The sequence below is a fragment of the Artemia sp. Qi Xiang Cuo genome, chromosome 17 (genome assembly GCF_049724085.1).
Source record: "Artemia sp. Qi Xiang Cuo chromosome 17, ASM4972408v1, whole genome shotgun sequence".
NCBI classification, from domain to species: Eukaryota; Metazoa; Arthropoda; class Branchiopoda; order Anostraca; family Artemiidae; genus Artemia; species Artemia sp. Qi Xiang Cuo.
Window position 1 is genome coordinate 56295520 of NC_142810.1, and position 14476 is coordinate 56309995.

A 14476-nucleotide genomic window follows, 5' to 3' on the forward strand; every position below is an offset into this window, starting at 1 on the left:
TTGGGATTTTCGTTCATTTTTCGCTGAAATGTACATTGTCATCATTAGTATACACCTACAGTTACATTTGATTTTTCAAAGTTCATTTTGAATTTCTTTCGTTGAAATGCAAGAGTTGGAATATTTCAGTAGTGTTTGGTTGTGGTTTACCTTGTCACAGTTACATTTTCTTGATTTTTCAAAGTTCATTTTGAATTTCTTTCGTTGAAATGCAAGAGTTGGAATATTTCAGTAGTGTTTGGTTGTGGTTTACCTTGTCACAGTTACATTTTCTTGATTTTTCAAAGTTCATTTTGAATTTCTTCGTTGAAATGCAAGAGTTGGAATATTTCAGTAGTGTTTGGTTGTGGTTTACCTTGTCACAGTTACATTTTCTTGATTTTTCAAAGTTCATTTTGAATTTCTTCGTTGAAATGCAAGAGTTGGAATATTTCAGTAGTGTTTGGTTGTGGTTTACCTTGTCACAGTTACATTTTCTTGATTTTTCAAAGTTCATTTTGAATTTCTTTCATTGAAATGCAAGAGTTGGAATATTTCAGTAGTGTTTGGTTGTGGTTTACCTTGTCACAGTTACATTTTCTTGATTTTTCAAAGTTCATTTTGAATTTCTTCGTTGAAATGCAAGAGTTGGAATATTTCAGTAGTGTTTGATTGTAGTTTACTTTGTCACAGTTACATTTTCTTGATTTTTCAAAGTTCATTTTGAATTTCTTCGTTGAAATGCAAGAGTTGGAATATTTCAGTAGTGTTTGGTTGTGGTTTACCTTGTCACAGTTACATTTTCTTGATTTTTCAAAGTTCATTTTGAATTTCTTCGTTGAAATGCAAGAGTTGGACTATTTCAGTAGTGTTTGGTCGTAGTTTACCCTGTCACAGTTACATTTTCTTGATTTTTCAAAGTTCATTTCGAATATCTTATGTTGAAAAGCACGATTTTTAATATTTAAGTATTTTTTGGTCTTTTTTTACCATGTAAATTTTAAATTTTCGTGATTTTTTATTTTTATTTTTTAATTAATTATAGTTTATTCATTTGTTTTACTTATTAAGTTGTTTGGTGCTGCGGGGTTACTTATCAACATTACATTTTAATTATTTTTAAAAGTTCATTTTGAATTTCTTTCGTTGAAATGCAAGAGTTGGAATATTTCAGTAGTGTTTGATTGTGGTTTACCTTGTCACAGTTACATTTTCTTGATTTTTCAAAGTTCATTTTGAATTTCTTCATTGAAATGCAAGAGTTGGAATATTTCAGTAGTGTTTGGTTGTGGTTTACCTTGTCACAGTTACATTTTCTTGATTTTTCAAAGTTCATTTTGAATTTCTTCGTTGAAATGCAAGAGTTGGAATATTTCAGTAGTGTATGGTTATGGTATACCTTGTCACAGTTACATTTTCTTGATTTTTCAATGTTCATTTTGAATTTCTTTCGTTGAAATGCAAGAGTTGGAATATTTCAATAGTGTTTGGTTGTGGTTTTACCATGTCACAGTTACATTTTCTTGATTTTTCAAAGTTAATTTGAATTTCTTACATTGAAATGCAAGAGTTTGAATATTTCAGTAGTGTTTAGTTGTGGTTCACCCTGTTACAGTTACATTTTCTTGATTTTTCAAAGTTCATTTTGAATTTCTTTCATTGAAATGCAAGAGTTGGAATATTTCAGTAATGTTTGGTTGTGGTTTACCTTGTCACAGTTACATTTTCATGATTTTTCAAAGTTCATTTTGAATTTCTCTCGTTGAAATGCAAGAGTTGGAATATTTCAGTAGTGTATGGTTATGGTATACCTTGTCAAAGTTACATTTTCATGATTTTCCAAAGTTCATTTTGAATTTCTTCATTGAAATGCAAGAGTTGGAATATTTCAGTAGTGTTTGGTCGTGGTTTACCTTGTCACAGTTACATTTTCTTGATTTTTCAAAGTTCATTTTGAATTTCTCTCGTTGAAATGCAAGAGTTGGAATATTTCAGTAGTGTTTGGTTGTGGTTTACCTTGTCAAAGTTAGATTTTCTTGATTTTTCAAAGTTCATTTTGAATTTCTTTTGTTGAAATGCAAGAGTTGGAATATTTCAGTAGTGTTTGGTTGTGGTTTAACTTGTCAAAGTTACATTTTCTTGATTTTTCAAAGTTCATTTTGAATTTCCTTCGTTGAAATGCAAGAGTTGGAATATTTCAGTAGTGTTTGGTTGTGGTTTAACTTGTCAAAGTTACATTTTCTGGATTTTTCAAAGTTCATTTTGAATTTCTTTCGTTGAAAAGCAAGAGTTGGAATATTTCAGTAGTGTTTACTTGTGGTTTACCTTGTCACAGTTACATTTTCATGATTTTTTCAAAGTTCATTTGAATTTCTTTCGTTGAAATGCAAGAGTTGGAATATTTCAGTAGTGTCTGGTTATGGTTTACCTTGTCACAGTTACATTTTCTTGATTTTTTCAAAGTTCTTTTTGAATTTCTTCGTTGAAATGCAAGAATTGGATTATTTCAGAAGTGTCTGGTTATGGTTTACCTTGTCAGAGTTACATTCTCCTGATTTTTCACAGTTCATTTTGAATTTCTTTCGTTGAAATGCAAGAGTTGGTATATTTCAGAAGTGTTTGTTCGTGATTTACAATGTCACAGTTACATTTTCTTGATTTTTCAAAGTTCATTTTGAATTTCTTTCATTGAAATGCAAGAGTTGAACTAATTCAGTAGTGTTTGGTCGTAGTTTACCTTGTCACAGTTACATTTTCTTGATTTTTCATAGCTCATTTTGAATTTCTTCGTTGAAAAGCAAGAGTTGGAATATTTCAGTAGTGTTTGCTTATGGTTTACCTTGTCACAGTTACATTTTCTTGATTTTTCAAAGCTCATTTGAATTTTTTCGTTGAAAAGCAGGAGATGGAATATTTCAGTAGTGTTTGGTTATGGTTTACCTTGTCACAGTTACATTTTCTTGATTTTTCAAAGTTCATTTTGAATTTCTTTCGTTGAAGTGCAAGAGTTGGAATATTTCAGTAGTGTTTGTTAATGCTTTACCTTGTCACATTTAAATTTTCTCGATTTTTCAAATAGATGTTGTATTTCTATAGTTTAAATGCAATAGTTGGAATATTTCAGGAGTGTTTGGTTGTCGTTTACCATGTCACAGTTACATTTTCTTGATTTTTCAAACTTCATTTTGAATTTCTTCTTTGAAATGCAAGAGTTGGAATATTTCAGTAGTGTTTGGTTGTGGTTTACCTTGTCACAGTTACATTTTCTTGATTTTTCAAAGTTCATTTTGAATTTCTTTCGTTGAAATGCAAGAGTTGGAATATTTCACTAGTGTATGGGTGTGGTTTACCTTGTCACATGTACACACATGTATACACATGTAAACACATGTGCTTATCATGAGTGCTCATGATAAGTTAACCTAACCTTTTCCGTTGAGTCTGGTTAGGTTAGACTAGATTCAGTTAGGTTAGATTAGACTAGGTTAGGTTAGCCTACGTACGCTTCACTTAGGTTAGCTTAGGTTAGGTGAGAGACATGCGAAAAGTTAGGTGTATGATTAGGTTAGGTTAGGATTAGGCTAGGTTAGGTTAGTTAGGTTAGGCTAGGCTAGCCTACGTACACGCGCTGTACGTAGGCTAACCTAGCCTAACCTAACTTAACCTAACCTAGCCTAATCTAACCTAACCTAACCTAATCATACACCTAACTTTTCGCATGTCTCTCACCTAACCTAAGCTAACCTAAGTGAAGCGTACGTAGGCTAACCTAACCTAGTCTAATCTAACCTAACTGAATCTAGTCTAACCTAACCATACTCACCGGACAAGGTTAGGTTAACTTATCATGAGCACTCATGATAAGCACATGTGTGTACATGTGTATACATGTGTGTACATGTGACAAGGTAAACCACAACCATACTCTAGTGAAATATTCCAACTCTTGCATTTCAACGAAAGAAATTCAAAATGAACTTTGAAAAATCAAGAAAATGTAACTGTGACAAGGTAAACCACAACCAAACGCTACTGAAATAGTCCAACTCTTGCATTTCAAATAAAGAAATTCAAAATGAACTTTGAAAAATCAAGAAAATGTAACTGTGACATGGTAAACGACAACCAAACACTACTTAAATATTCCAACTCTTGAATTTAAACGATATAAATTCAAAATGAATTTGAAAAATCTAGAAAATATAACTGTGACAAGGTAAACCAGAACCAAACACGAGTGAAATATTCCAACTCTTGCACTTCAAAGAAAGAAATTCAAAATGAACTTTGAAAAATCAAGAAAATTTAACTGTGACAAGGTAAACCATAACCAAACACTACTGAAATATTCCATCTCCTGATTTTCAATGAAAGAAATTCAAATGATCTTTGAAAAATCAAGAAAATGTAAGTGTGACCTGGTAAAGCATAAGCAAACACTACTGAAATATTCCAACTCTTGCATTTCAACGAAAGAAATTCAAAATTATCTGTGAAAAATCAAGAAAATGTAACTGTGACAAGGTAAACCACGACCAAACACTACTGAAATAGTTCAACTCTTGCATTTCAAAGAAAGAAATTCAAAATGAACTTTGAAAAATCAATAAAATTTAACTGTGACATGGTAAAACACGACCAAACACTTCTGAAATAATCCAACTCTTGCATTTCAACGACAGAAATTCAAAATGAACTTTGAAAAATCAAGATAATGTAACTGTGACATGGTAAACCATAACCAGACACTACTGAAATAATCCAATTCTTTCATTTCAACTAAAGAAATTCAAAATGAACTTTGAAAAAATCAATAAAATTTAAATGTGACAAGGTAAACCATAACCATACACTACTGAAATATTCCAACTCTTGCATTTCAACGAAATAAATTCAAATGAACTTTGAAAAAATCAATAAAATGTAACTTTGACAAGGTAAACCAAAAGTAAACACTACTGAAATATTCCAACTCTTTCTTTTCAACGAAAGAAATTAAAAATGAACTTTGAAAAATCAAGAAAATGTAACTTTGACAAGTTAAACCACAACCAAACACTACTGAAATATTCCAACTCTTTCTTTTCAACGAAAGAAATTCAAAAAGAACTTTGAAGAATCAAGAAAATGTAACTTTGACAAGTTAAACCACAACCAAACACTACTGAAATATTCCAACTCTTGCATTTCTACGAAAGATATTCAATATCATCTTTGAAAAATCAAGAAAATGTAACTGTGACAAGGTATACCACAACCAAACACTACTGAAATATTCAAACTCATGAATTTCAACTAAAGAAATTCAAAATGAACTTTGAAAAATCAAAAATATGTAACTGTGACAAGGTAAACCACCACCAAACACAAATGAAATATTCCAACTCTTGAATATTAATGAAAGAAATACAAAATGAACTTTGGAAAATCATTAAAATGTAAATTTGACAATGTATACCATAACCATACACTACTGAAATATTCCAACTCTTGCATTTCAACGAAAGAAATTCAAAATGAACCTTGAAAAATCATGAAAATGTAACTGTGACAAGGTAAACCACAAACAAACACTACTGAAATATTCAAACTCTTGCATTTCAATGAAATAAATTAAAAATGAACTTTGAAAAATCAAGAAAATGTATCTTTGACACGGTAAACCACAACCAAACACTACTGAAAAATTCCAACTCTTGCATTTCAATGTAAGAAATTCAAATAAACTTTGAAAAATCAAGAAAATGTAACTGTCACAAGGTAAACCACAACCAAACACTACTGAAATAGTACAACTCTAGAATTTAAATTAAATAAAAAAAATTTTAAATATTAAATATATAGTAACATTAAATGTGAAAAGGTATACCATAACCATACACTACTGAAATATTCCAACTCTTGCATTTCAACGAAAGAAATTCAAAATGAACTTTGAAAAATCACGAAAATGTAACTGTGACAAGGTAAACCACAACCAAACACTACTGAAATATTCCATCTCTTGCATTTCAACGAAAGAAATTCAAAATGAACTTTGAAAAATCAAGAAAATGTAACTGTGACAAGGTAAACCACAATCAAACACTACTGAAATATTCCAACTCTTGCATTTCAACGAAAGAAATTCAAAATGAACTTTTAAAAATCAAGAAAATGTAAGTGTGACAAGGTAAACCACAACCAAACACTACTTAAATATTAAAACTCTTGAATTAAAACTAAATAAATAAAATTTTAAATTATAAAATAAAGTACAATTAAATGTTTAGATGAAATAAAAGAAAAAAAAATAAAGAAATAGAAAAAATATTTAATTTCCAAGAAATAAATTCTAAATTAGCTTTTAAAAATAAAGAAAATTTAACTGTGACAAGGTAAACCATGAACAAACACTAAAGAAATAGACCAACTCGTTCTTATAAAATAAATATAATCAAACTTAACTATTAAAAATAAAGAAAATGTAAATTTGACAGTGCAAACAACAAACAAACACTACTGACATATTCCAACTCTTGCATTTCAACGAAAGAAATTCAAAATGAACTTTGAAAAATCAAGACAATGTAACTGTGACAAGGTAAACCACAACCAAACACTACTGAAATATTCCAACTCTTGCATTTCAACTAAAGAAGTTCAAATGAACATTAAAAAATCACGAAAATGTAACAGTGACAAGGTAAACCACGACCAAACACTACTGAAATATTCCAACTCTTGCTTTTCAAAGAAAGAACTTCTAAATGAGCTTTGAAAAATCAAGAAAATGTAACTGTGACAAGGTAAACCACAACCAAACAATACTGAAATAGTCCAACTCTTGCATTTCAAAGAAAGAAATTAAAAATGAACATTGAAAAATCACGAAAATGTAACTGTGACAAGGTAAACCACGACCAAACACTACTGAAATATTCCAACTCTTGCATTTCAAAGAAAGAAATTCAAAATGAACTTTGAAAAATCAAGAAAATGTAACTGTGACAGGGTAAACTACAAGAAAACACTACTGAAATATTCCAACTCTTGCATTTCAACGAAAGAAATTCACAATGAACTTTGAAAAATCAAGAAAATGTAACTGTGACAATGTAAACCACACACAAACACTTCTGAAATATTCCAACTCTTTCATTTCAATGAAAGAAATTCAAAATGAACTTTAAAAAATCAATAAAATGTAACTGTGACAAGGTAACCCACAACCAAACACTACTGAAATATTCCAGCTCTTGCATTTCAACTAAATAAATTCAAATGAACTTTGAAAAATCACGAAAATGTAACTGTGACAAGGTAACCCACAAGCAAACACTACAGAAATATTACAACTATTGCTTTTTGAAAAATCAAGAAAATGTAACTGTGACAGGGTAAACCACAACCAAACACTACTGAAATATTCCAACTCTTGCATTTCAACGAAAGAAATTAAAAATGAACTTTGAAAAATCAAGAAAATGTAACTTTGACAAGGTAAACCACAACCAAACACTACTGAAATATTCAAACTCTTGCATTTCGACGAAAGAAATTCAAAATGAAATTTGAAAAATCAAGAAAATGTAACTGTGACAAGTTAAACAACAACCAAACTCTACTGAAATATTCCATCTCTTGCATTTCAACGAAAGAAATTCAAAATGAACTTTGAAAAATCAAGAAAATGTAACTATGATAAGGTAAACCACAATCAAACACTACTGAAATATTCCAACTCTTGCATTTCAACGAAAGAAATTCAAAATGAACTTTGAAGAATCAAGAAAATGTAACTGTGACAAGGTAAACCACAACCAAACACTACTGAAATATTCCAACTCTTTCATTTAAAAGAAATAAATTCAAAATGAACTTTGAAAAATCATGAAAATGTAGCTATGAAAAGGTAAACCACAACCAAACACTACTGAAATATTCCAACTCTTGCATTTCAACGAAAGAAATTCAAAAAGAACTTTGAAGAATCAAGAAAATGTAACTGTGACAAGGTAAACCACAACCAAACACTACTGAAATAGTCCAACTCTTGCATTTCAACGAAAGAAATTCAAAATGAACTTTGAAAAATCAAGAAAATGTAACTGTGACAAGGTAAACCACAACATCACACTACTGAAATATTCCAACTCTTGCATTTCAATGAAAGAAATTCAAAATGAACTATTAATAATAAAGAAAATTTAAATGTGAATTTTTAAAACACTCAAAAAAAATTCTTACCTCGAAATAAAAATTATTTAATATTAATTTTCTAATATAGAAACAAATTATACTATTTAATATTTTAAATTTCATATTAAAAAATAAAAATAAATAGTGTTTTTTATAAAATCTCGTTAAGTTAAATTATATAAATTAAAAACAAACTTTGAAAATTAATGATAATGTACCTTTGACAGGGTAAACCACAACCAAACACTAGTGAAATATTCCAACTCTTGCATTTCAACGAAAGAAATTCAAAATGAACTTTGAAAAATAAAGGGAATGTAACTGTGACAAGGTAAACCTCAACCAAACACTACTGAAATATTCCAACTCTTGCATTTCAACGAAAGAAATTCAAAATGAACTTTGAAAAATTAAGAGAATGTAACTGTGACAAGGTAAACCACGACCAAACACTACTGAAATATTCCAACTCTTTCATTTCAATGAAAGAAATTCAAAATTAACTTTGAAAAATAATGAAAATTTAACTGTGACAAGTTAAACCTCACCCAAACACTATTGAAATATTCCAACTCTTGCATTTTAATGAAAGAAATTCAAAATGAACTTTGAAAAATCAAGGGAATGTAACTGTGACAGGGTAAACCACAACCAAACACTACTGAAATATTCCAACTCTTGCATTTCAAAGAAAGAAATTCAAAATGAACTTTGAAAAATAAAGGTAATGTAACTGTGACAAGGTAAACCGCAACCAAACACTACTGAAATATTCCAACTCTTGCATTTCAACGAAAGAAATTCAAAATGAACTTTTAAAAATAAAGAAAATGTAACTGTGACAAGGTAAACCATGACCAAACACTACTGAAATATTCCAACTCTTGCATTTCAATGAAATAAATTCAAAATGAACTTTGAAAAATCAAGAAAATGTAACTGTGACAAGGTAAACCGCAACCAAAGACTACTGAAATATTCCAACTCTTTCATTTCAACGAAAGAAATTCAAAATGTACTTTCAAAAATGAAGTGAATGTAACTGTGACATGGTAAACCACAACCAAACACTACTGAAATAGTCCAACTCATGCATTTCATAGAAAGAAATTCAAAATGAACTATCAAAAATAAACAAAATGTAACTGTGACAAGGTAAACCGCAACCAAACACTACTGAAATATTCCAACTCTTGCATTTCAAAGAAAGAAATTCAAAAATTACTATCAAAAATTAAGTGAATGTAACTGTGACATGGTAAACAGCAACCAAACACTACTGAAATATTCCAACTCTTGCATTTCAACGAAAGAAATTCAAAATGGACTATCAAAAATTAAGGGAATGTAACTGTGACAGGGTAAACTACAACATCACACTAGTGAAATATTCCAACTCTTGCATTTCAACGAAAGAAATTCAAAATGAACTTTGAAAAATTAAGGGAATGTAACTGTGACATGGTAAACTACAACATCACACTACTGAAATATTCCAACTCTTGCATTTCAACGAAAGAAATTCAAAATGAACTTTGAAAAATCAAGAAAATGTAACTGTGACAAGGTAAACCACAACCAAACACTACTGAAATATTCCAACTCTTGCATTTCAATGAAAGAAATTCAAAATGAACTTTGAAAAAATCAGACCTTTGGAGGGGGAGGGGGCGGGGGCAGGGGGTCGTTCTGTGTCTCAATGCACAAAAAAAGTATAAAAAATGGGGAGGGAATGGGGGGGGGAGGAGAGGGGAGGAGGAGAAAGAGGGAGGAGGAGGAGGGAGGAGGTGGGAGGAGGTGGGAGGAGGAGGAGGAGGGAGGAGGTGGGAGGAGGAGGAGGAGGGAGGAGGAGGAGGAGGAGGAGGATGAGGAGGAGGGAGGAGGAGGAGGTGGGAGGAGGAGGAGGAGGGGGGCCGGGGGAGGGCCTTTGGGGCACAGGGAGGGCCTTTGGGGCACAGGGAGGGCCTTGGGGGGTATGGGTGACAGTTGGGGCCCGGTGGAGAGCCTTTGGGACCCCGGGGGGCCGGGGGGCGCTCGTTGGGCCTTTGGGGGGCCCGGGGATGACCTTGGAAGGCCTGGGGGTGCCCGTTTAGGACCGGGGTACCCTGAGAGGGTCCGGGGGCCTTGTGAGGACCCGTGGAGGGACTGTGAGGGTCGGTGGATGGCGGGTGGGGGGGAGGGGCTCTCTGGGAGCTTGGGGGGCCTTTGAGTACCGGGGGCTTCCTTCGGGGGGGGGGTGGGGCAACGGAACCCTTTGGGGTTGGGGTAGAGGACCTCACAACACTGTTCAAATGGAACTTGTGTATTATAACGACCACACTCAAAACCTCTTCTAAAACCATTTCTAAAATCTTCTTTCAAAATGTCTCTAACGGTTTCGCCGAAATAATCCCATAAAATGGATAAAACCGTTTCGCCCAAATAATCCCTAAACGTAATTTCAGCGTGTTCCTTTTGAATGGCATCTCTGCGCTAACGCATTTCAAATTTCTAGGAAACCCTTTCCTACGTTAATCTCTTCATCTCATAAATTTTCCTAGCTAAACTATTAGGGTTTCTTTAGAATATCAATTTACCTCTCCGACTTAAAGCTCCGTGAAGCCGTATTTAAAAATAGAATTTCTATCTCTTTAGACCCCCGCATAATTCCAAGATAACAAGTGATGTCAATTATAATTCCTGACCCTAAAGATCAATGAAGCCCTATTTGAAAATAGAATATTAATTTTTCTCTCTGACCTAAAGAACGTTTATGCCTCAGACCTAAGATTAAAGAAGCCTTAATGTTTCTTAATTCTCCCCTTCGTGAATCAATAATTTCCCCTAGCAATTATGTAAATCAAGTTCACAGGTGCTACTCGTGACAGGCCTAAAGATTAAAGAAACAATATGTACTCTATGACCATATTGTTTCATAATTCCCCACGCTCGTGAATCAATAATTCCCCCATCGATTATGTAAATCACCCCTCATGTCATTCGCACGTGGCCAAACAACAACAGATCGATTGACCTTGACACACACACATTAGACTCGATCGATAATCCTTGAATCAATAATTCCCCCATCGATTATGTAAATCACCCCTCGTGTCATTCGCATGTAGCCAAACAACAACAGATCGATTGACCTTGACACACCCACCTTAGACTCGATCGATACTCCTTGAATCAATAATTCACCCATCGAGTATGTAAAACACCCCTCGTGTCAGTCGCACGTAGTCAAACAACAACAGATCGATTGACCTTGACACACCCACATTAGACTCGATCGATAATCCTTGAATAAATTATGTAAAAAAAGTTGTAGGTGGCAGCAGGGGTGGGCAATGGGAGTAGCACCTCCTCCTCTACTACCGTAAGTAGTCAGATGGTTATAAAGTCGTCGATGCATCACTTTTTCATACAGCTTAGCAAATAGGGGCAATATTGAAATCGGCCTCCAATTAGACGGATCAGTCTTTGAACCCCCTTTGTGAAGCGGAATAACTTTAGCCTCTTTCAGACGAGCAGAAAATTCACCTTTCTTCAAAGAAAGGTTAATCAAATAAACAATACAAGGCAACAAATATACCATAACATGCTTGAACGTTTTCAGATTAATTCCATCATTCCCCGAAGAACTTGATTTTACCAATCCTATTAGGCTATCTGTTTTAATTCTTCAACGTTCGTTTCATCTGCAGACATTTCCAATCCAACTCCCCTTTCATCACAAAACGTCTCAGTAATTTCATTATTTTCATCATATGGATTCTCACTTATTGGTTCACCAATCTTAGAAAAATATTCATCAAAAAAATTAGCCACCTCTTCATTTCCATCAACAAATTTACCATCAAAGATCAGACTAGCAGGAATCTCGATCTCTTTCTTCTTATTTACGACTTCGTTAATAACATTCCAAGTCGTGTTAGTAATTCCTTGTTTTCCTTAAATTTCTATACCAAATATTCGCGGATTCATGAACTCCTTATCCGAATTAATTTATTACGGATTTTTTTAAATTAAGTTATATATTAACTATTGTTAATATTTAAGTAAATCAAATACAATGTATTTCTCCTTCTAATTAAGTAGAGTAGCTCCATAGTTACCCAAGGTTTGCGGGGTTCCTTTTTCCTCACCTCTATGCTCTTTACTGGGCAAGTTCTCTCAAATATTGGCTGCAATATATCCATGAACTTATCGAATGCCGCAGAAGCACTTTCAGATTCTTCATAAACTGGTTTCCATGACACGATACTTAGTTCCTTTCTAAACTTCTGCAGGGTCTCTTTTTTTAGTTGCCTTCTTTTAACCTTTGTCCTGTTCTGCTTTATCGCATATTGATATGAAGTCACTGCTACTATAGGAAAGTGATCGGAAACCTCATTTACTATAACGTCAGCATAACAGCTATGTAATACCCGGGATCACACGAAAATATTGTCAATAAGTGTAGCTGACTGTCCTGTAACACGAGTCGGAATCCCAACTAATGGATAAAAATCATAACTGGAGAAAAGGTTAAAAAAAATCCAAATTATCATTATATAAACTTAAAAGATCAAAATTAAATCCCCCATGCAAATGCACTCCAGATTACTCAATTCTACTGCATCCATTAAACTACTAAAACCATTTTCAAACTCCTCCCAAACTGTACTCGGCAGCTTATAAACCTCAGTAATCAATATATCTTTTCCACCAACTTCCAGCTCAAGAGTAAGAGATTCCACCTTACCTTCTATCCAAACTGATTGGTCTTCCCTTATTTTAGCAACAAAATGATCCTTAACCAAAAATGCCAAACCTCCACGTCACATTCTCTCTCTATTCCTTACAATAAGCCTGTATCCTGGAAAATTATATAATGACAGAACATGCTCAGAAGTTAAAAAAGTTTCACAAAGGCCATTTACATCGAATTTACTATTCACATTATCAATTAACTGGAGAATTTCATAATACGTTGAAGTTACATGGCAATTCCAATAACAAAGGCAAAACGATCTTGCATTCACCTCTAATCCTGAAGAAATCACATCCACATAACAACTATCTCTTTGCGGGGAAAAATCAGCATTTATACTTTCTGGAAGCAAATCATTATAAAGAACATCTCCCACTCTAAAAGGATTACTCTCTAGAAAACGCAAGTGAGAAATATCACCCATTATCCTTAAAAAATCCACTCAAAAAAAAAAAAAAAAAAAAAAAAAAAAAAAAAAAATTAGCAAAAAAATAAAAGAAAAGCAAAAAAACAGAGGTAAAAAAAAATAGTAAAAAAAAAAAAAATAAAGGACACCTAACTAAATCAACTATGAAAAATTCAGTAAGTATCAGCTAGGCTATAGAGCCGACGCGGTGCGCTTTGGCTGGATAATTTTCCGAAAATGCGACCTTTGTCTGTCCAAACATTTTTCAAAACGAACTTGCCCCGTGCACTATTTAATATTGCCTTTCTACGTTTTGTAAGAAATTCACTAACATAAATTCCAGATCCAGCTAGTTTTGATGTAGTTTTAAACACTTTGTACGCAAGTTCTTTTGATACTAACTTCACTAAAAGTGGGGCTACAGGATCTGGATTTCTGCGGGCTAAATTTTGAGAATCTTCCATAGAGTTGAGTCTGAAACGCTGAATCGACACAAGATGTTCCCTAGTAATAGTTGAAACTCCCATAGTTGACTTAACAAGGTTTAGGACAGTCATATCAAGATCTGAGCCAGGTGTCTGTCTTATTCCTGAGAATATCAGACAGTCTTGCATAGCTTCCTGTTCAAAATCATCAAGCTTGTTCTCCATTGTAAAAATACGATTTTCTAGTGCTTCAATTTGACTCTTTAGTCCTTTAAGTAAATTTTCAATGCGCTCAAACCTCGGATTAAAATCTAGCACTATAGCATCATGAATTTCTGCAGTAATAATTTGGTTATTTATTTGTACAGCACCAGAAGACCCTGTTCTAAGGTTTGGTACTCTCTTTTCTGCAACAAATTTTTCAACGTCTGTCACTAGCTTAGTCTAAGCTATCGTAGATTATTCTTGGGCCGCAGCTAACTTTTGAAAAGTCCAGAAGTAGACAAAGTAAAAGAATTTTCAAACGTCCATGTTCTTGCAAACTCTTTGTATATATTGGGGAATACTTCTGTGAATGCTTGTCCTACCCTTTTAATTTTCGATCTCTTTGCTTCATTAATTTTCTCTGCATAAGAAACTAAGCAATCTTCACTAACTGTCTGCTTATCATGAGTACCGTAACAGAATACTAGATAACTCAGTCCATTTCTAGTGGAATTTCTTCCAAGTATTCTAACTGGCCAAAGG